Raw genomic sequence first — 23,769 nt, 5'->3', positions numbered from 1 at the left:
AATTTGAATCTGAATTCGGAACCGAAGTAGTTTTAACAATTGGATAGGGCCATAGGGGGTTAATCAGTGGGTTCCGTTGGCTTCAATATCCTGATGGCAAAAAAGTTGATGACGAAGAAAGGGCAAGACTGAATTAGAAACACCGCCACAAACTCTTTCATTTATAGATACTAACAATAAAAACAACAAATATAATAATGGTGATTTTCCAACTGGGAACCGAAATCAAAAGCAAAGTTCTGCATTGTTTATATGAGGTAAGGTAGTATAACTTAAAACTTATACAAATACACACTTCAAATATTATATTTTAATTCAGATTAAAATACTTCTTTCAGTTAGCCGTAGCAGTTAGCTCCATAAATTTTTTTTGCATGTTGGCGCTGTTTATGGAACGTACCAGGGGTCTAGATGCATTTGTCATAATCGTCCAGGTGATTCGAAGACGTAAGCCAAGGCGGTTTTATGCGTCTGATGGTGGTGGTGTCTTGGTGGTCTGATCCGCTTGGGATCTTTGAGATTTGTAATACGCGCAGCCGCAAATGATGCAAATTTCCTTAGAGATTGCCGCTAAGATTAAGCAAGAAATCCTGGCGGCTAAGCCGCAACTAAATGCAGCTTAAACAATGTTCTTAGGCGTGAGATTTTCATTACGATCTGTTTCAGGTTTTGCTTGGTCTGGATGGTTCTCCATCCATATCCCCTATATGTGTGTTGTCGGCAAAATTTCAAAACCGGCTTACCAGGAAAAACGGATGCTGGGAAAACAAGAAAACACAATGATGGGCAGATTTTCCAGGGGGTTTTACTTTGCAGGTCAGATCGTTTCTGGCCCGACTGCCAGGATATGTGTGTGTCTACGGATTTGTTTGCATGCAAAACAGTGTGCAGGCGAGTTTGTTGGAAACCTAAAACCTTGACCACAAAAGTCAGTCCACAAATCCAAATACCATATCTGCAGACTAAAGAACTTTAAAATTTAACAGCACTCAAAGTAGTACGAAAAGAATAAGGGAGCCAAATGACCGCAAGGCATACTGGGATGGCAGCCAAAATAATTAAGTCGTTTGCACCGACAATTAAATAATTCTGCAAATCGCTTCAAAAATGCAGAACTTTTAGTGGCTCTGGCTCCCTGTTCTTATTTTTACGTCTCTCGGATTGCCTGCGAAATTTGTTTAATTACGACTTGGCTGCGAGCGACAGTTTAAAATACGAGATTCGGAATGCTGCGCAGCGTGAGAAAATGCATAATTCTTTTAATGTGATTTCGTTTTGGGTTTCGGCCAACCCATCGCACATTCATCACGAATCCCACTATACAGTGGGTATAAAATATGGTAAAAGTATAAGCATGGCCTTATCCTTATCCTTCACACAATAAAAAAAACCCTTTGTGAATAAAATAAGGCAAATATAAGGCAAATGAGTGGAGGTACAAAACTTAGACTTACCACTTTTCCCTCGATCTCAGACCACTGTTACGTGTGGCGCTGTGGCTTTCACTGGCTTTGGCAGTCGCCGACTACTACACCACGCCCCCCATATATTCGGTACAAAGGTAATTACACTTTTGTTTTTCATTCGGCCTGCCGAATTCCAGGAGCTGTCCAATTCAAAATATCCCAATGGCCAGCTGGTCAACTTTTTGGCTAGCCTCAGGCGTGAGCCACAATACCAAGAGAAAAACACTTATGACTTTGTATCTCCTCTTGTCAAGCGGCTTTGTATCCTTTGTGTCCTGGCTCATTGTCTTCATACTTCGGACCACTCAAAGCCATTGAAGTCGGATATGTAGGCGGACGTGCAAAAGAAATCGCCCTAGACCTTCGACTTCGAAATTTTTGTCTTTGACGTATTTGTCAAAGGTAATTAGAATTCTTGACTCAAAGGCGTGTGAAAAGCGGTTTAGGGAAACAATTTGGAACTTTGTCGATCTAGTTATCAATTGCAATTGAACCAAATTGGATTACGTGTACGTGTTGGTTTGTTAGTATATCTTGCACATTTCACATCATCACTCTCTGCTACGGGGTATGACATTCTAGGTTTGGACAACAATTTTTATTGCTATCGAAAAAAATATGATTATTTTTTTATTACCAAAAAATTTGATATTTTCAATCGGGGCTTTCCCCATAATTTGGCAAAAAAGGGTGCCCAGCTAAAATGAAGACTGTTTTGTGCCGCTAATAAACCCAGCTAACTATGCCTATCACTAATTTTATCATTTTCGGAAAAACAAATTTTAACAAATTTTCACATTTTTTATAAGGGGTACCCCCATCAAAATTTTCGAAAAATGGCAAAAAAATAGAATTTCCATTTTTTAATACAGGTCGATAGGAAATTTTATTACGAATTCAACGGGGTATGACATTCTAGGTTTGGAGGACTACTTTTATTGCTATCGCAAAAATACTGATTTTTTTTATCAAAAAAAATCATAAAAAAAATGTTGGCAAAAATTTGATATTTTCAAACGGGGTTTTCGCCATAACTTAGCCAAAACAGAAGGCACCTCTAAAATGAAGACTGTTTTGTGCTGCTAATAAACATAGCTAACTATGCCTATCACCAATTTTATCATTTTCGGAAAAACAAATTTTAACAAATTTTCACATTTTTTATAAGGGGTACCCCCATCAAAATTTGCGAAAAATGGCAAAAAAATAGAATTTCCATTTTTGAATACAGGTCGATAGGAAATTTTATTACGAATTCAACGGGGTATGACATTCTAGGTTTGGGCAACTACTTTTATTGCTATCGCAAAAATACTGATTATTTTTATAAAAAAAAATCATAAAAAAATTGTTGTCAAAAATCGGATATTTTCAATCGGGGTTTTCGCCATAACTTAGCCAAAAAAGAAGTTACATCTAAAATGAAGACTGTTTTGTGCTGCTAATAAACATAGCTAACTATGCCTATCACCAATTTTATCATTTTCGGAAAAACAAATTTTAACAAATTTTCACATTTTTTATAAGGGGTACCCCCATCAAAATTTGCGAAAAATGGCAAAAAAATAGAATTTCCATTTTTGAATACAGGTCGATAGGAAATTTTATTACGAATTCAACGGGGTATGACATTCTAGGTTTGGGCAACTACTTTTATTGCTATCGCAAAAATACTGATTATTTTTATAAAAAAAAATCATAAAAAAATTGTTGTCAAAAATCGGATATTTTCAATCGGGGTTTTCGCCATAACTTAGCCAAAAAAGAAGTTACATCTAAAATGAAGACTGTTTTGTGCTGCTAATAAACATAGCTAACTATGCCTATCACTAATTTTATCATTTTCGGAAAAACAAATTTTAACAAATTTTCACATTTTTTATAAGGGGTACCCCCATCAAAATTTTCGAAAAATGGCAAAAAAATAGAATTTCCATTTTTTAAAACAGGTCGATAGGGAATTTTGTTACGAATTCTACGCGGTATGACATTCTAGTTTTGGAGGACTACTTTTATTGCTATCGCAAAAATACTGATTTTTTTTATCAAAAAAAATCATAAAAAAAATGTTGGCAAAAATTTGATATTTTCAAACGGGGTTTTCGCCATAACTTAGCCAAAACAGAAGGCACCGCTAAAATGAAGACTGTTTTGTGCTGCTAATAAACATAGCTAACTATGCCTATCACCAATTTTATCATTTTCGGAAAAACAAATTTTAACAAATTTTCACATTTTTTATAAGGGGTACCCCCATCAAAATTTGCGAAAAATGGCAAAAAAATAGAATTTCCATTTTTGAATACAGGTCGATAGGGAATTTTGTTACGAATTCAACGGGGTATGACATTCTAGGTTTGGGCAACTACTTTTATTGCTATCGCAAAAATACTGATTATTTTTATAAAAAAAAATTATAAAAAAATTGTTGTCAAAAATCGGATATTTTCAATCGGGGTTTTCGCCATAACTTAGCCAAAAAAGAAGTTACATCTAAAATGAAGACTGTTTTGTGCCGCTAATAAACCCAGCTAACTATGCCTATCACTAATTTTATCATTTTCGGAAAAACAAATTTTAACAAATTTTCACATTTTTTATAAGGGGTACCCCCATCAAAATTTTCGAAAAATGGCAAAAAAATAGAATTTCCATTTTTTAATACAGGTCGATAGGAAATTTTATTACGAATTCAACGGGGTATGACATTCTAGGTTTGGAGGACTACTTTTATTGCTATCGCAAAAATACTGATTTTTTTTATCAAAAAAAATCATAAAAAAAATGTTGGCAAAAATTTGATATTTTCAAACGGGGTTTTCGCCATAACTTAGCCAAAACAGAAGGCACCTCTAAAATGAAGACTGTTTTGTGCTGCTAATAAACATAGCTAACTATGCCTATCACCAATTTTATCATTTTCGGAAAAACAAATTTTAACAAATTTTCACATTTTTTATAAGGGGTACCCCCATCAAAATTTGCGAAAAATGGCAAAAAAATAGAATTTCCATTTTTGAATACAGGTCGATAGGAAATTTTATTACGAATTCAACGGGGTATGACATTCTAGGTTTGGGCAACTACTTTTATTGCTATCGCAAAAATACTGATTATTTTTATAAAAAAAAATCATAAAAAAATTGTTGTCAAAAATCGGATATTTTCAATCGGGGTTTTCGCCATAACTTAGCCAAAAAAGAAGTTACATCTAAAATGAAGACTGTTTTGTGCTGCTAATAAACATAGCTAACTATGCCTATCACCAATTTTATCATTTTCGGAAAAACAAATTTTAACAAATTTTCACATTTTTTATAAGGGGTACCCCCATCAAAATTTTCGAAAAATGGCAAAAAAATAGAATTTCCATTTTTTAATACAGGTCGATAGGAAATTTTATTACGAATTCAACGGGGTATGACATTCTAGGTTTGGAGGACTACTTTTATTGCTATCGCAAAAATACTGATTTTTTTTATCAAAAAAAATCATAAAAAAAATGTTGGCAAAAATTTGATATTTTCAAACGGGGTTTTCGCCATAACTTAGCCAAAACAGAAGGCACCTCTAAAATGAAGACTGTTTTGTGCTGCTAATAAACATAGCTAACTATGCCTATCACTAATTTTATCATTTTCGGAAAAACAAATTTTAACAAATTTTCACATTTTTTATAAGGGGTACCCCCATCAAAATTTTCGAAAAATGGCAAAAAAAAAGAATTTCCATTTTTTAAAACAGGTCGATAGGGAATTTTGTTACGAATTCAACGCGGTATGACATTCTAGTTTTGGAGGACTACTTTTATTGCTATCGCAAAAATACTGATTTTTTTTATCAAAAAAAATCATAAAAAAAATGTTGGCAAAAATTTGATATTTTCAAACGGGGTTTTCGCCATAACTTAGCCAAAACAGAAGGCACCGCTAAAATGAAGACTGTTTTGTGCTGCTAATAAACATAGCTAACTATGCCTATCACCAATTTTATCATTTTCGGAAAAACAAATTTTAACAAATTTTCACATTTTTTATAAGGGGTACCCCCATCAAAATTTTCGAAAAATGGCAAAAAAATAGAATTTCCATTTTTTAATACAGGTCGATAGGAAATTTTATTACGAATTCAACGGGGTATGACATTCTAGGTTTGGAGGACTACTTTTATTGCTATCGCAAAAATACTGATTTTTTTTATCAAAAAAAATCATAAAAAAAATGTTGGCAAAAATTTGATATTTTCAAACGGGGTTTTCGCCATAACTTAGCCAAAACAGAAGGCACCTCTAAAATGAAGACTGTTTTGTGCTGCTAATAAACATAGCTAACTATGCCTATCACCAATTTTATCATTTTCGGAAAAACAAATTTTAACAAATTTTCACATTTTTTATAAGGGGTACCCCCATCAAAATTTGCGAAAAATGGCAAAAAAATAGAATTTCCATTTTTGAATACAGGTCGATAGGAAATTTTATTACGAATTCAACGGGGTATGACATTCTAGGTTTGGGCAACTACTTTTATTGCTATCGCAAAAATACTGATTATTTTTATAAAAAAAAATCATAAAAAAATTGTTGTCAAAAATCGGATATTTTCAATCGGGGTTTTCGCCATAACTTAGCCAAAAAAGAAGTTACATCTAAAATGAAGACTGTTTTGTGCTGCTAATAAACATAGCTAACTATGCCTATCACCAATTTTATCATTTTCGGAAAAACAAATTTTAACAAATTTTCACATTTTTTATAAGGGGTACCCCCATCAAAATTTTCGAAAAATGGCAAAAAAATAGAATTTCCATTTTTTAATACAGGTCGATAGGAAATTTTATTACGAATTCAACGGGGTATGACATTCTAGGTTTGGAGGACTACTTTTATTGCTATCGCAAAAATACTGATTTTTTTTATCAAAAAAAATCATAAAAAAAAATGTTGGCAAAAATTTGATATTTTCAAACGGGGTTTTCGCCATAACTTAGCCAAAACAGAAGGCACCTCTAAAATGAAGACTGTTTTGTGCTGCTAATAAACATAGCTAACTATGCCTATCACTAATTTTATCATTTTCGGAAAAACAAATTTTAACAAATTTTCACATTTTTTATAAGGGGTACCCCCATCAAAATTTTCGAAAAATGGCAAAAAAAAAGAATTTCCATTTTTTAAAACAGGTCGATAGGGAATTTTGTTACGAATTCAACGCGGTATGACATTCTAGTTTTGGAGGACTACTTTTATTGCTATCGCAAAAATACTGATTTTTTTTATCAAAAAAAATCATAAAAAAAATGTTGGCAAAAATTTGATATTTTCAAACGGGGTTTTCGCCATAACTTAGCCAAAACAGAAGGCACCGCTAAAATGAAGACTGTTTTGTGCTGCTAATAAACATAGCTAACTATGCCTATCACCAATTTTATCATTTTCGGAAAAACAAATTTTAACAAATTTTCACATTTTTTATAAGGGGTACCCCCATCAAAATTTTCGAAAAATGGCAAAAAAATAGAATTTCCATTTTTGAATACAGGTCGATAGGAAATTTTATTACGAATTCAACGGGGTATGACATTCTAGGTTTGGGCAACTACTTTTATTGCTATCGCAAAAATACTGATTATTTTTATAAAAAAAAATCATAAAAAAATTGTTGTCAAAAATCGGATATTTTCAATCGGGGTTTTCGCCATAACTTAGCCAAAAAAGAAGTTACATCTAAAATGAAGACTGTTTTGTGCTGCTAATAAACATAGCTAACTATGCCTATCACCAATTTTATCATTTTCGGAAAAACAAATTTTAACAAATTTTCACATTTTTTATAAGGGGTACCCCCATCAAAATTTGCGAAAAATGGCAAAAAAATAGAATTTCCATTTTTGAATACAGGTCGATAGGAAATTTTATTACGAATTCAACGGGGTATGACATTCTAGGTTTGGGCAACTACTTTTATTGCTATCGCAAAAATACTGATTATTTTTATAAAAAAAAATCATAAAAAAATTGTTGTCAAAAATCGGATATTTTCAATCGGGGTTTTCGCCATAACTTAGCCAAAAAAGAAGTTACATCTAAAATGAAGACTGTTTTGTGCTGCTAATAAACATAGCTAACTATGCCTATCACTAATTTTATCATTTTCGGAAAAACAAATTTTAACAAATTTTCACATTTTTTATAAGGGGTACCCCCATCAAAATTTTCGAAAAATGGCAAAAAAATAGAATTTCCATTTTTTAAAACAGGTCGATAGGGAATTTTGTTACGAATTCTACGCGGTATGACATTCTAGTTTTGGAGGACTACTTTTATTGCTATCGCAAAAATACTGATTTTTTTTATCAAAAAAAATCATAAAAAAAATGTTGGCAAAAATTTGATATTTTCAAACGGGGTTTTCGCCATAACTTAGCCAAAACAGAAGGCACCGCTAAAATGAAGACTGTTTTGTGCTGCTAATAAACATAGCTAACTATGCCTATCACCAATTTTATCATTTTCGGAAAAACAAATTTTAACAAATTTTCACATTTTTTATAAGGGGTACCCCCATCAAAATTTGCGAAAAATGGCAAAAAAATAGAATTTCCATTTTTGAATACAGGTCGATAGGGAATTTTGTTACGAATTCAACGGGGTATGACATTCTAGGTTTGGGCAACTACTTTTATTGCTATCGCAAAAATACTGATTATTTTTATAAAAAAAAATTATAAAAAAATTGTTGTCAAAAATCGGATATTTTCAATCGGGGTTTTCGCCATAACTTAGCCAAAAAAGAAGTTACATCTAAAATGAAGACTGTTTTGTGCCGCTAATAAACCCAGCTAACTATGCCTATCACTAATTTTATCATTTTCGGAAAAACAAATTTTAACAAATTTTCACATTTTTTATAAGGGGTACCCCCATCAAAATTTTCGAAAAATGGCAAAAAAATAGAATTTCCATTTTTTAATACAGGTCGATAGGAAATTTTATTACGAATTCAACGGGGTATGACATTCTAGGTTTGGAGGACTACTTTTATTGCTATCGCAAAAATACTGATTTTTTTTATCAAAAAAAATCATAAAAAAAATGTTGGCAAAAATTTGATATTTTCAAACGGGGTTTTCGCCATAACTTAGCCAAAACAGAAGGCACCTCTAAAATGAAGACTGTTTTGTGCTGCTAATAAACATAGCTAACTATGCCTATCACCAATTTTATCATTTTCGGAAAAACAAATTTTAACAAATTTTCACATTTTTTATAAGGGGTACCCCCATCAAAATTTGCGAAAAATGGCAAAAAAATAGAATTTCCATTTTTGAATACAGGTCGATAGGAAATTTTATTACGAATTCAACGGGGTATGACATTCTAGGTTTGGGCAACTACTTTTATTGCTATCGCAAAAATACTGATTATTTTTATAAAAAAAAATCATAAAAAAATTGTTGTCAAAAATCGGATATTTTCAATCGGGGTTTTCGCCATAACTTAGCCAAAAAAGAAGTTACATCTAAAATGAAGACTGTTTTGTGCTGCTAATAAACATAGCTAACTATGCCTATCACCAATTTTATCATTTTCGGAAAAACAAATTTTAACAAATTTTCACATTTTTTATAAGGGGTACCCCCATCAAAATTTTCGAAAAATGGCAAAAAAATAGAATTTCCATTTTTTAATACAGGTCGATAGGAAATTTTATTACGAATTCAACGGGGTATGACATTCTAGGTTTGGAGGACTACTTTTATTGCTATCGCAAAAATACTGATTTTTTTTATCAAAAAAAATCATAAAAAAAATGTTGGCAAAAATTTGATATTTTCAAACGGGGTTTTCGCCATAACTTAGCCAAAACAGAAGGCACCTCTAAAATGAAGACTGTTTTGTGCTGCTAATAAACATAGCTAACTATGCCTATCACTAATTTTATCATTTTCGGAAAAACAAATTTTAACAAATTTTCACATTTTTTATAAGGGGTACCCCCATCAAAATTTTCGAAAAATGGCAAAAAAAAAGAATTTCCATTTTTTAAAACAGGTCGATAGGGAATTTTGTTACGAATTCAACGCGGTATGACATTCTAGTTTTGGAGGACTACTTTTATTGCTATCGCAAAAATACTGATTTTTTTTATCAAAAAAAATCATAAAAAAAATGTTGGCAAAAATTTGATATTTTCAAACGGGGTTTTCGCCATAACTTAGCCAAAACAGAAGGCACCGCTAAAATGAAGACTGTTTTGTGCTGCTAATAAACATAGCTAACTATGCCTATCACCAATTTTATCATTTTCGGAAAAACAAATTTTAACAAATTTTCACATTTTTTATAAGGGGTACCCCCATCAAAATTTTCGAAAAATGGCAAAAAAATAGAATTTCCATTTTTTAATACAGGTCGATAGGAAATTTTATTACGAATTCAACGGGGTATGACATTCTAGGTTTGGAGGACTACTTTTATTGCTATCGCAAAAATACTGATTTTTTTTATCAAAAAAAATCATAAAAAAAATGTTGGCAAAAATTTGATATTTTCAAACGGGGTTTTCGCCATAACTTAGCCAAAACAGAAGGCACCTCTAAAATGAAGACTGTTTTGTGCTGCTAATAAACATAGCTAACTATGCCTATCACCAATTTTATCATTTTCGGAAAAACAAATTTTAACAAATTTTCACATTTTTTATAAGGGGTACCCCCATCAAAATTTGCGAAAAATGGCAAAAAAATAGAATTTCCATTTTTGAATACAGGTCGATAGGAAATTTTATTACGAATTCAACGGGGTATGACATTCTAGGTTTGGGCAACTACTTTTATTGCTATCGCAAAAATACTGATTATTTTTATAAAAAAAAATCATAAAAAAATTGTTGTCAAAAATCGGATATTTTCAATCGGGGTTTTCGCCATAACTTAGCCAAAAAAGAAGTTACATCTAAAATGAAGACTGTTTTGTGCTGCTAATAAACATAGCTAACTATGCCTATCACCAATTTTATCATTTTCGGAAAAACAAATTTTAACAAATTTTCACATTTTTTATAAGGGGTACCCCCATCAAAATTTTCGAAAAATGGCAAAAAAATAGAATTTCCATTTTTTAATACAGGTCGATAGGAAATTTTATTACGAATTCAACGGGGTATGACATTCTAGGTTTGGAGGACTACTTTTATTGCTATCGCAAAAATACTGATTTTTTTTATCAAAAAAAATCATAAAAAAAAATGTTGGCAAAAATTTGATATTTTCAAACGGGGTTTTCGCCATAACTTAGCCAAAACAGAAGGCACCTCTAAAATGAAGACTGTTTTGTGCTGCTAATAAACATAGCTAACTATGCCTATCACTAATTTTATCATTTTCGGAAAAACAAATTTTAACAAATTTTCACATTTTTTATAAGGGGTACCCCCATCAAAATTTTCGAAAAATGGCAAAAAAAAAGAATTTCCATTTTTTAAAACAGGTCGATAGGGAATTTTGTTACGAATTCAACGCTGTATGACATTCTAGTTTTGGAGGACTACTTTTATTGCTATCGCAAAAATACTGATTTTTTTTATCAAAAAAAATCATAAAAAAAATGTTGGCAAAAATTTGATATTTTCAAACGGGGTTTTCGCCATAACTTAGCCAAAACAGAAGGCACCGCTAAAATGAAGACTGTTTTGTGCTGCTAATAAACATAGCTAACTATGCCTATCACCAATTTTATCATTTTCGGAAAAACAAATTTTAACAAATTTTCACATTTTTTATAAGGGGTACCCCCATCAAAATTTTCGAAAAATGGCAAAAAAATAGAATTTCCATTTTTGAATACAGGTCGATAGGGAATTTTGTTACGAATTCAACGGGGTATGACATTCTAGGTTTGGGCAACTACTTTTATTGCTATCGCAAAAATACTGATTATTTTTATAAAAAAAAATTATAAAAAAATTGTTGTCAAAAATCGGATATTTTCAATCGGGGTTTTCGCCATAACTTAGCCAAAAAAGAAGTTACATCTAAAATGAAGACTGTTTTGTGCTGCTAATAAACATAGCTAACTATGCCTATCACCAATTTTATCATTTTTGGAAAAACAAATTTTAACAAATTTTCACATTTTTTATAAGGGGTACCCCCATCAAAATTTGCGAAAAATGGCAAAAAAATAGAATTTCCATTTTTGAATACAGGTCGATAGGAAATTTTATTACGAATTCAACGGGGTATGACATTCTAGGTTTGGGCAACTACTTTTATTGCTATCGCAAAAATACTGATTATTTTTATAAAAAAAAATCATAAAAAAATTGTTGTCAAAAATCGGATATTTTCAAACGGGGTTTTCGCCATAACTTAGCCAAAACAGAAGGCACCTCTAAAATGAAGACTGTTTTGTGCTGCTAATAAACATAGCTAACTATGCCTATCACCAATTTTATCATTTTCGGAAAAACAAATTTTAACAAATTTTCACATTTTTTATAAGGGGTACCCCCATCAAAATTTGCGAAAAATGGCAAAAAAATAGAATTTCCATTTTTGAATACAGGTCGATAGGAAATTTTATTACGAATTCAACGGGGTATGACATTCTAGGTTTGGGCAACTACTTTTATTGCTATCGCAAAAATACTGATTATTTTTATAAAAAAAAATCATAAAAAAATTGTTGTCAAAAATCGGATATTTTCAATCGGGGTTTTCGCCATAACTTAGCCAAAAAAGAAGTTACATCTAAAATGAAGACTGTTTTGTGCTGCTAATAAACATAGCTAACTATGCCTATCACTAATTTTATCATTTTCGGAAAAACAAATTTTAACAAATTTTCACATTTTTTATAAGGGGTACCCCCATCAAAATTTTCGAAAAATGGCAAAAAAATAGAATTTCCATTTTTTAAAACAGGTCGATAGGGAATTTTGTTACGAATTCAACGCGGTATGACATTCTAGTTTTGGAGGACTACTTTTATTGCTATCGCAAAAATACTGATTATTTTTATAAAAAAAAATCATAAAAAAATTGTTGTCAAAAATCGGATATTTTCAATCGGGGTTTTCGCCATAACTTAGCCAAAAAAGAAGTTACATCTAAAATGAAGACTGTTTTGTGCTGCTAATAAACATAGCTAACTATGCCTATCACCAATTTTATCATTTTCGGAAAAACAAATTTTAACAAATTTTCACATTTTTTTTAAGGGGTACCCCCATCAAAATTTGCGAAAAATGGCAAAAAAATAGAATTTCCATTTTTGAATACAGGTCGATAGGAAATTTTATTACGAATTCAACGGGGTATGACATTCTAGGTTTGGGCAACTACTTTTATTGCTATCGCAAAAATACTGATTATTTTTATAAAAAAAAATCATGAAAAAATTGTTGTCAAAAATCGGATATTTTCAATCGGGGTTTTCGCCATAACTTAGCCAAAAAAGAAGTTACATCTAAAATGAAGACTGTTTTGTGCTGCTAATAAACATAGCTAACTATGCCTATCACCAATTTTATCATTTTCGGAAAAACAAATTTTAACAAATTTTCACATTTTTTATAAGGGGTACCCCCATCAAAATTTTCGAAAAATGGCAAAAAAAATAGAATTTCCATTTTTGAATACAGGTCGATAGGGAATTTTGTTACGAATTCAACGGGGTATGACATTCTAGGTTTGGGCAACTACTTTTATTGCTATCGCAAAAATACTGATTATTTTTATAAAAAAAAATCATAAAAAAATTGTTGTCAAAAATCGGATATTTTCAATCGGGGTTTTCGCCATAACTTAGCCAAAAAAGAAGTTACATCTAAAATGAAGACTGTTTTGTGCTGCTAATAAACATAGCTAACTATGCCTATCACCAATTTTATCATTTTTGGAAAAACAAATTTTAACAAATTTTCACATTTTTTATAAGGGGTACCCCCATCAAAATTTGCGAAAAATGGCAAAAAAATAGAATTTCCATTTTTGAATACAGGTCGATAGGAAATTTTATTACGAATTCAACGGGGTATGACATTCTAGGTTTGGGCAACTACTTTTATTGCTATCGCAAAAATACTGATTATTTTTATAAAAAAAAATCATAAAAAAATTGTTGTCAAAAATCGGATATTTTCAATCGGGGTTTTCGCCATAACTTAGCCAAAAAAGAAGTTACATCTAAAATGAAGACTGTTTTGTGCTGCTAATAAACATAGCTAACTATGCCTATCACCAATTTTATCATTTTCGGAAAAACAAATTTTAACAAATTTTCACATTTTTTATAAGGGGTACCACCATCAAAATTTTCGAAAAATGGCAAAAAAATAGAATTTCCATTTTTGAATACAGGTCGATAGGGAATTCAACGAAATTAGGGAATTTACGAATTCAACGGGGTATGACATTCTAGGTTTGGGCAACTACTTTTATTGCTATCGCAAAAATACTGATTATTTTTATAAAAAAAAATTATAAAAAAATTGTTGTCAAAAATTGGATATTTTCAATCGGGGTTTTCGCCATAACTTAGCCAAAAAAGAAGTTACATCTAAAATGAAGACTGTTTTGTGCTGCTAATAAACATAGCTAACTATGCCTATCACCAATTTTATCATTTTCGGAAAAACAAATTTTAACAAATTTTCACATTTTTTATAAGGGGTACCCCCATCAAAATTTGCGAAAAATGGCAAAAAAATAGAATTTCCATTTTTGAATACAGGTCGATAGGAAATTTTGTTACGAATTCAACGGGGTATGACATTCTAGTTTTGGAGGACTACTTTTATTGTTATCGCAAAAATACTGATTATTTTTATAAAAAAAAAGGTTAGGGCGTCTCACACGCTGATGCCCGCAGTCACTCTTTAAAGCGACGTTCTATGCATACATTGGGCATGTATGAAAAGAAAAATAATCCTTTTTATTTCTTATTTCTTCGGCAAAAGTCAATTTTTTTCATTGACTTTCCATTAATTTTTTTTCCCCCGATTTAGCATAAAAGCAATCATAATTCGCATACAGACCGCTGACGAAAAGTTGTCAATTAAGTTTATCAAGATTGCATGGCAAAAACCGAATCTCAATCTCGAAAACTCGATCCTCTGGGCTTATAAACATATGTTAATACAACCAGCATGTAGTCAAATGGAGCAGGCACTGGGCCCTGTGATCCTTGGCTGCTGTCTGCAGGGTCTTCTGTTTTTAGCCTTCTGGATATGCAGTCTGCAGCACAGGAAGAAATACAGCTACAGCTCGGATTGATATTTGCAGGACAAGCAAACTTACGTTGTTTATATCGCTTTAATTTATAACACTACATATATTAATTATTATTTTTTCATTTGAAAGCCTGAAAGATCGAAAAAAAGGTCCAACTACCTACCTTTCTAAGCTCCGACCAAAAACTTTTTATATTTTCATCAAATTGAAAAAAAAGAGCTTTTAATTTATATAATATTGGACATATTAAAAAATTATTAAATTGGGCATGCTTATTTTTTGATTCTTTTCTGTGTAGTTGTGTTGTGGATGTCGTCACCACCCAGGCAGCAACCGCATTTATTATGATTGCATTTTTGCTGAAAAGTTTTTATTTTTTGCCAGGCTGCTGATTTTGTTATTGGTGTCCCGCTGCTTAGTTAAATGAGACATCAGTTTGGCTTAGTCCCTGGGATAATGGACCCCGTCACCCAGCAAACTGGATTAACTTGGCTACCGGTTGGTATTGGTTCTGTCTGTTCTGTCTGTTCAGTTCAGTTCTGTTCAGTTCTGTTCAGTTCTGTTCAGTTCAGTTCTGTTCTTCATGCTACATACGTTATATATGTTCTCCTGGGTCATATGGGTGGGCGCACTTGCTTTTGTTATTGTTGGTAATGATGATGCTAAGGCTCTTGGGGTTTAGCTTAGTTTTTTTTTTTTGCTTTTTTGTTTTTTTTTTCGCATGTAATACTCAAAGACAAAATTCACAAAAAAGGAATGAAACCATTTCATGGCTCCCCCAATTCACAAGACAAGACAGTGAGAAAAGAAGCGATGTAGCACTTTTAATGTCTTCATTAAACGCTACGCAGCGAAGAAGGCAGCAATATAGGGGAATTGAGAGGACCCAGTCTGCTATATATTGTTTATTTATGAATGTCATTCAATTTATTATACCATTGTATATTTGAGAGGGAAATGCACACAGATCTTGAATCTCCTCTGTCCAGTCTTTAGTCGCCAGTCCCCGCTCTCCAGTCCTGTGGGACTCCAGACAGATCGCTGACCGGCTATCGAGCATCATCATCATCATCGTCATCGTCCTCCTCCTTACTAACGGGCTTTTGTGGCAGAGCCTCATCGTCTTTTCTGTGAAGCTTAGTATTGGTGGACATCGGTTATCGTTCTGCCACAACCATTTGCATCACTGACCAGCCAAATCAAATCCGAGCTGCTCTAGACTTGAAAGGGTATGGTCGATGATACTTCTCGCATATTGGTGAGGAAAATGTTAAAATGTAAGAAACCTGAGAACAAATATTTATATCTTGATTAAATATAATAAACTAATCGGAGCCATTAAATTAAATTTGGCAAATCAATATGAATTACTCTATAATGCGGGTTGTTTCTATTATTCAAATTTTTTCTTAAAATCCTATAAATATGCTAATATACTTCATATATTGATATTTTTGAAGTTATGAATCGTTTATCTATTATTAAATGTCAACACTTCTTTTTATACACCTATTTTTACACGCTGAACTTGAACTTGAAAGAGCATTCTTTAATCACCAATTTCTTCAAAATTAAAGTATTTAAACTCGTTTCTCTTCTGGTTAGTTGCTCGTTCAGAGCAATGCACTGATCGCTGCCGCTGGACGATTATTGTATATCATCATGCCCGCGATTCCTCGATTCATTCCGTTCCGTTTCGATGCGGTTCTTCGAACCGCGACAAGTTGTCAATGTTTGTAAGTCTGCTGTGTATATGGCCTCCTCCCTCGCTGAGCCTGTCGCTGTATTGCATAAGATAATTGGTGATTTTCATATCGATTTATGCATCCGCTGCTTTGGCTGCGACTTATACTCGTGATCTGGCAACTTGACCGTTTAGCCATTTAAACATTTTACCACTTGGTCATTAGAGCGTTTAAAACTCAGCGGGAGCGGACCAAAACAATAATTAAATCATACATTTTCAGGCTCTACATTCTAAATGCTGGGGACAGAGAGGGCACTCCTCCAAAAACTAAATCAACGTCAACACTCGTAAATTTATTGCTCTATTTGGTAAGAGTTAGTCCGAATAGAACTATTATGGTTAAAATAATCACACGCCCTCTAAAAATGGGGTCTAGAAGCAAATTGGTTGCACACACCAGATTTTAACCTGAGATTAGTCCGAGTCCTAGTTGTGGCCGGCCGCAAGCGAGTCAAACGTTTTGTAAACAATATTAAACAAAAACGCCTGCTGTGATCACAATTCACTTTCTCCCTGCATCGCGAAAGGGTGGACCTTGGGTCGCGGGGTCGGTTGGATAAAGGACCGCGTTCTCGGAAGGCCGAGATGATGCCTTGTTAATGGCATTTTATGGTGGCTCATAATCAGCGCAATTATGTTGCATTTTCAAATTCCGAGAGCTAACAAGTGCTGCGAGTTCTGTGGCCATTTCCTTTGTTGTGCCGCCCAATGGCGTCGGTTAGTTTATTTTGTTTTTTTTTTCGTTCGCCAGGTTGCCAGTGTTTCGATTTAAATTTTCGGGTTTCAGTGGCATGTCCTTGTTATCCTGGCAACAACCGCAAGTGTGCTAACGAACCAAGCCGCCAACGCGTCCCCACCCCCATCCTCACCCAATAAACGCCAAACTGCAATTTGTTCGAGAAGATGCAAGGCGATGAACGATCTCGCACCTCCGGATTCTTGAGCAAGGCACCATAAAATGATAACGTTTTGAAACCTAAGAGGTTTTATTTCCGTTTTAAAAATATATCTTCTAAATCTACAAAAATAATAAATAATACGTGCATAATATTCAAAAATAAAAATAATACACCATAAGCTTGTTTTTTGTAGTGGATCGCACAAAAAACAGCCATTCTGGGTGGTGGTCGTGTCCAGTTGCTTGTTGGTTGCCTCCGAAAGCGGGCGGCTTACAAGATTGCCGGAGTGATCGACATTAATCCGTGGCAGAATCCGCTTACTGACAGTGCGCGCCATGGTGACAAGTCGATCGTCGATCTGAACAAACCAAAAAGCTGTTGAGCTGCCGGCTGACAAGTGAGCGGATTGTAATGGCTTGTTAAATAAGTGCATTTGATTTCCATTAAAAGTGATGAATTTAAAGGAAAATGTATCGTCTTTACCATGCTGTAATTAATTTCGCAATGATTTAAGTTATGATTTTCGGCCGGCAATATGTAAGTTTTTTCTTTTCATTTGTTAAGGACCCAATTTGGTCGACAAGTCCCTTTATGCACTGACATTTTAATTGTTATCATGTATTGCGCAAGTCAACATTTGTGATCTGAAGTCATTATTCACAATTATCCAATTGAGTGGTTCTCAATGAGCCTTTCCAGTTATCCTGCGGCTTTCTAATTCATTCCTTTGTTCGATTTCAGTAATTCTACTCTCTTCTCCTTTTTGTCGTAAATTGATTTCGAAACGCGCTGCATTGATCCCATTAGTACGCCCCATTTAGCACCTTCTGTGGCGGATCAGGTGCTTGAAATTCTTTGATCTTGGACCGCAGAAGCGTGAAAAGGATGCTTGTTAGGCTAGATTACCACCGGTGTAAGGACCCTTTATTCCAGAACTGCACATTCTACTGACGCTGTTTAAGGTTTATTTCAGCCACTAACGACATTATTGCCATCGAATTGATTCCCACGACTCATTTTGTTGATACAATCGATTTGTTCCGTTGGTTAAATATTTACATAAGCCTTGCGAAATCCGGAAACTGAAATCCCTGAAGATCGATATTGGTTTTCACAGCTAAGCAAACACGGTGTATAAAAGAGGAAGTGCTTTGGTAGATCAACCTATACAAAAGAACATGAATAAATCCGGGCAAGAAACGGATACCCTATAAATACAATCGACTTCAAATCGATTTTTACGCCCACCAAACGAACGATCCAAATTTTTATTTCAATCCCTGCTCATCAACATAACAATGAGCTCCTTCCAATCCTTTTGGCACTTCCCCCGTCCTTTTTACGTTTAATTAATTCCAAGTTCCACACCACTTTGAAGAGATCCACCTGTTAAAAAAAAGAAGTGTGGGTAGGAACAAAACAGGAGGTCTAGGCCATTAAAAAGGACTTTTTCGTAGAAACGCATCAAATGTGTTCGATTTGCTTAATTGAATTTTCGTATCCCAGTTGCGGGAATGAGAGAATCAGGAAACCGAAGGGATCAGAGAAAAAATCAGCGAAGGAGGCTGCTGTTTTAATAAATTCACACGCACGTCGGCTCGGGACTTTGGTTTTCCGAAATAATGAAGATGAGGGAAGAATCGACTGTTTACTGAACGGTGCATATACCACTAGGTGCAACGTAGCAAGAACTGAAATGCGAACACTGTGCATGTTTGGTGAAATATTTAAAGTATCACTGGACTCCGTCCCCGTTCGAGATCAACTTGGATATTAGGATAGTACAGTTGGGGAGTTATAGCTCATAACGGAGGATTAGTTGGGTGCTACCCACTGACATTCTTTGAACGCGCTGTCCAACTTGAAAGTGCCGAATTTTGTTGCTGCGAAGAAAGGAATCTCGGACAATCGTTCTGGCCTTAATGTTAATGAGAAACACACATCTCAAACGCCTCACGCCAGTCCCTTCCGAATCAGTCAGAGCCTTATGCAATTTGCGTTGACTACTGTTCCTTATTATTGTTGTGTTCACAAAGGCAATGTAATTTTGCTTTCTGGCATTATCCTTGGGCCACGTGCAAAAAAGGATGTGTTTGCTTTGTTTTTCGTGCAAATTGTTTTCTTAGACATACACCACACGCTGCGTTCTGCGTCCTGGACAATTGTCCACCCGAAAATCATATGCATATCAGTCACACAATGGAGACCAGAGACACAGTTTAACTACTGTTCGCCGCTGCTGGAGGCAACATCACCACAACTGGCTTTTGCAATGAGGTTGGTATCTCCTCTTCAGCGGAAAGAGCTTCAAAGTAGCCGCAATATTTGTGCAGTGGAAAAGAGTTTTCAGCGGAGTAATGCAAGTCGGCTGTCACGAACGCAGTCATAACATTTCATTGCCTTAATTTCTTATGCAAATATCCTGTGGCAGCGCTGCGAATTTATTAATTTCTCGCGCCAAATGACTTCAAAATCTTGGAATTCCGAATAAGGTCGATGGTTTCTATTCTGCACTGCGAGTAATAGTGGCGACCGTTTGCAAACTTTTATAATGAAACTCAAGGAAGTTAGTTCCAGAATGCTTATACTCAAATTTAATTATGTCTAAAATCGAGTAGATTAAAATATTTTCACCAAGTGTATTTCGCTACTGGTCAACTCGAATGGTATCTCCCGAAATTCTTTTTAGCATCCGAAAAATATATCCCGCGCCTCTGCCTGTGTCTGTGTATAATTAAAAGTTCAAAAAAGCGACAGTGTTCATTTTTTTCATCATAAATTTAAAAAAGACTGCCATGTTGGCGCTGGACGCGCGCGTCTCCCATTTGAAGTAACCGCGGCGGCAATGACAACGAGTTCGAGGATGTGGGACCACGGATATGGGAAACAACGATGTGGACTGGACCACATTTAATTGGCATCAGCTGCAACCAGTTTTTGCTGTTTTGCAGCTTATATACCTTTTTTATATTTTACTTGGGTGATGCCCAGGTTTTTTGATTTTTTGAGTAATTTTCAAATCAAACCAAGGTCTCTTATCTTCCCTTTGCGTCGCTGCCTTTAGGCGTGCGCGTGCGCAGTGGCAATTTGATGAAATTAATATGAAATCAAAAGTGAATACAAACAAAAACTCGGGCGGTGAAATCCATATTTTCTCTGTGCGAACTGAAATGGGAATAGTTATCAAGATCGTCGGTTTGGTAATTTCTAGTAAACTATTTTATTTTAATCAAATTTAAATACAATTAAAAGTTTTTCAATATATATTTTAAAAATAATTCTTTGTAAAACATGTAATATAGTTTGTTATTTGTTAAGAGTTTTTACTAGTTTAAAACTTAGTAAGTTGAACTGGGCAGTGTTCTTTTTATCGCAACCAATTAGCCCAGTCACGCAGTGAATGCAATCCGAATGCATTTAAATATATAAGCCATATTTTCAACAGCAAAATACCACGGAACTTCGTCAAGTTGCCCAGGTCCTGAAATTCCTCTCCAGCCTGTAGTTATATACGTTCTGGGTTCTGTTTTGATCCAATTAAATGTCGTAAATTCCATTATAAAATGTTCTGATGGTCTATGGAGACTTCTGACTTATAAAAGACTTAGTATCTTTTCAGAAAAGAAACATACCAAAAAGAAGTCTGTATACTTGAAAGTTAAAGCAAGTAAAAATACAAAAATTGTACGGTTTTTGCTTGTTTTCAGTTTAGAAAGAATTTCTCCACAATTTTCCTATCCACAATATTAATCAAATTTTATAGGTTTTTGGGACTTATTTCCGCACAAAAGAACAATTTTCTTGATTTTATTTTAAATGGTGCACTTTAAGGGACCACAACGCATTATTATCATTTCAGCTGCATTGTCAAATATAATCAGCTTAACTAATGAAAACTTTTGAATTGGATTTCTGATCCTTTAATTCGAACGCACGCAAGAGGATCCCTTTTAAGAAATCGAATTTTGAAGGCGTTTTTAATTGCGTAGGCTGGGAAAATGAACATTTCTTTAGTTGGGCGGGGAAACTGGAAACCGGGAAAACTGTAACAATGGCAAGTGCACCTTTGTGTAAGAAATGGAGGAGCGGCCAGTTTTTATTTTCGTATACGTATTCGGCTGTGCACTTGTTCTTAGCAAGAAGTTATATGGCAGAACCTTTATGGTACACTTGTACACGCAAGTTATTGTCGGCTCATTTTATCTTGGCTATAATGCCAAGTGCAATCAGTCCATTTTTTGGTGCTAATAATTATAATTCCTTTGCGCTTTAAGGGAGAACGCTCTTGTTTAACATTCGTTTATTTTTTGGTATTGAGAAATCTTGCCAAATTTTAGGTCGAACATAAATTACATTATTTCCTGTCAGCATCTGTGAGTCAAAAACATGCGTTCATGTTAAACAAATAACTCACTTGTTGCTCCCTGGAAATTATTTTTGAGACATCAGTCAGTATCTGACTGTCTCTTAAACCATGCTTTTGTTGTAAGTAGAATATCCTTAATAAATCATAAATTTATTCGACCAGCGTTGCATGTAAAGAGTGCCTTTTATCGAACATACAAAATAAAGAGTAAAACCCAGCATTGTGGATGGTTTCGACCAAAGGTTTCTCTATATTTGACACTTAGAAATTGGCCTTGTGACTCTAAAAATGTATGTCAAAAAATAAGTTCGGCATTTTAAAAGTGGGTCTAAACCCGCATATAGAAACCCGTTTCTTCTCAAGACCATAATAAAACATTCTCCTCCAAGGCTATTCAAGTATTACAGAACACACTCGTATGCAATATACCCATTGAAGCCCCAATATAGGGTACATATACATGGCCAAAACAACGAAGGGTCTTTTAAAAGGACCCCGGGACGATCTGGAGCAATCTGCTACATATTTCTGCATATATTTCTGGGATCGATCGCCCTTTCGGAGCCATGTCAAACGTATTATTAACTTCACACAAAAAGCGTTCGATTTTGCACCGTTTGCTGTCGCAAAGACATTGTGTCGTATGTCGCCCATTGAGACCGCCAATGGAGGAAAGAGAGCCCCCTTCAGCCTTTTCCCTTTTTATAGCCGTGGCTCGTAGAGTTCAAGGGTATGCAATTTTTGTTGGGAAGAATGTAACAGGTAGACGAACTCTTAAGGTATTGCTTAAAAAAATGATTATTTCGAAAGCCCGTAGCGTATAGTTGATAAGTGCATTTCCAGTATATCAGTACATGCACTGCTTTATATCACTTTGCTGGTTGTACTAAAGGTTGTACAAATACATATATATCACATCTTTACATTAAAACTGTAAAGTGCTAACAGGTATCCGATAGCCGGGGCATTTAGGTATAGCTTTCGTTCTTGGTTTCCAGCTTTTCAAGCCAGCTTTGATATGTGCAATGCAAAAACAAGAAAGGCCGGAAATAATAATTCGATACATGTGCCACGAAAAGGGCTTACGGTCATTAAAAAGTATACATTTCACGTTGTGTATACGTTTATACGTTGTGTCAAAAGTTTACTATTCATAATTAGTAGACAAAAACTATGTAAACAAATTATAACTGTCTGTCCGTGTTTTATCGTTGCTAACGAATAGACTGATGTGCAATATCATAGAAGAAGTCTATAAGAAAGTCCAATGAACCATGAATGTCGTTTGGTGTTGGTTTTGTTTTTAGAGCATATGTATCTTACGTGAGTTTTATCTGCAGCAACTTCATCGCGGCGGCTTCCGGTGCAGAAGGCCTGAGCTGATCTCATTTTCTCTTTCTCAACGTTGTCGGGGGCGATCTGAACAATTGCCGACCGGTGTTTTTCTCTTGTTTCGGCTGCATTGCGGGAATAACTCAAAATTAGTTCATTCATCGATCGATCGATCGCTTTGGAATTGTGAATACGCAGGGTCTGATTACCTTGGCCGGTCCATATGCAAAAATGCAGCAGGTAAATATCTTGGCTTTTTTCACCCTACTCAATCCAGCTTTATTTATGCAAATCGGCGGTTTTCGATCTAAAGTGCTTACAAAATGTTATTGTAAACTTCAGTGATCGGAGATCTTGTAAATACTTAATGGTTACAGTTTCGGCGACTTTTTTTCGGGCTTTACCACGAGTAAAAGATAAACTAGGTTCGTTTAAAAGAATGTAACAGGTAGAAGCGATTCCTGCGGTTAGGGTATATACATTCTTGACAGGATCAAGTTTGCATCAAAACGCTATTGGTGTTTATTCTTTAAAACTGGGTAGAATGTAACTATTTTTTTTTAACCTAAATTGGTTTCATTTTAATTACTCTTCCATAATAAAAAATCATTAAAATGTTAAATTTATCAGTTTAATGTCCTCCGTGTATGTTAAAAAAAAAGATTTCTTAAATGTAAATTGTCTTCCATTTAGAAACTAGTCTTAGAAACTATATAAAACCTT

At 34.2% G+C, this 23,769-nt stretch overlaps 1 protein-coding gene across 1 annotated transcript in view; it reads left to right on the top strand.

Annotated features, from left to right (window-relative positions):
* Window positions 1–23,769, top strand: part of LOC6555805 (ras-related protein Rap-2b) — a 211,311-nt gene that overhangs the window by 99,624 nt on the left and 87,918 nt on the right. The gene's annotated exons all lie outside the window — the stretch shown is intronic.

This window comes from Drosophila erecta, unplaced genomic scaffold (genome assembly GCF_003286155.1).
Source record: "Drosophila erecta strain 14021-0224.00,06,07 unplaced genomic scaffold, DereRS2 tig00000283-arrow-arrow-pilon, whole genome shotgun sequence".
NCBI classification, from domain to species: Eukaryota; Metazoa; Arthropoda; class Insecta; order Diptera; family Drosophilidae; genus Drosophila; species Drosophila erecta.
Note: the sequence above shows the minus strand (reverse complement) of the source record. Positions and strands in the feature narration are given on the sequence as shown.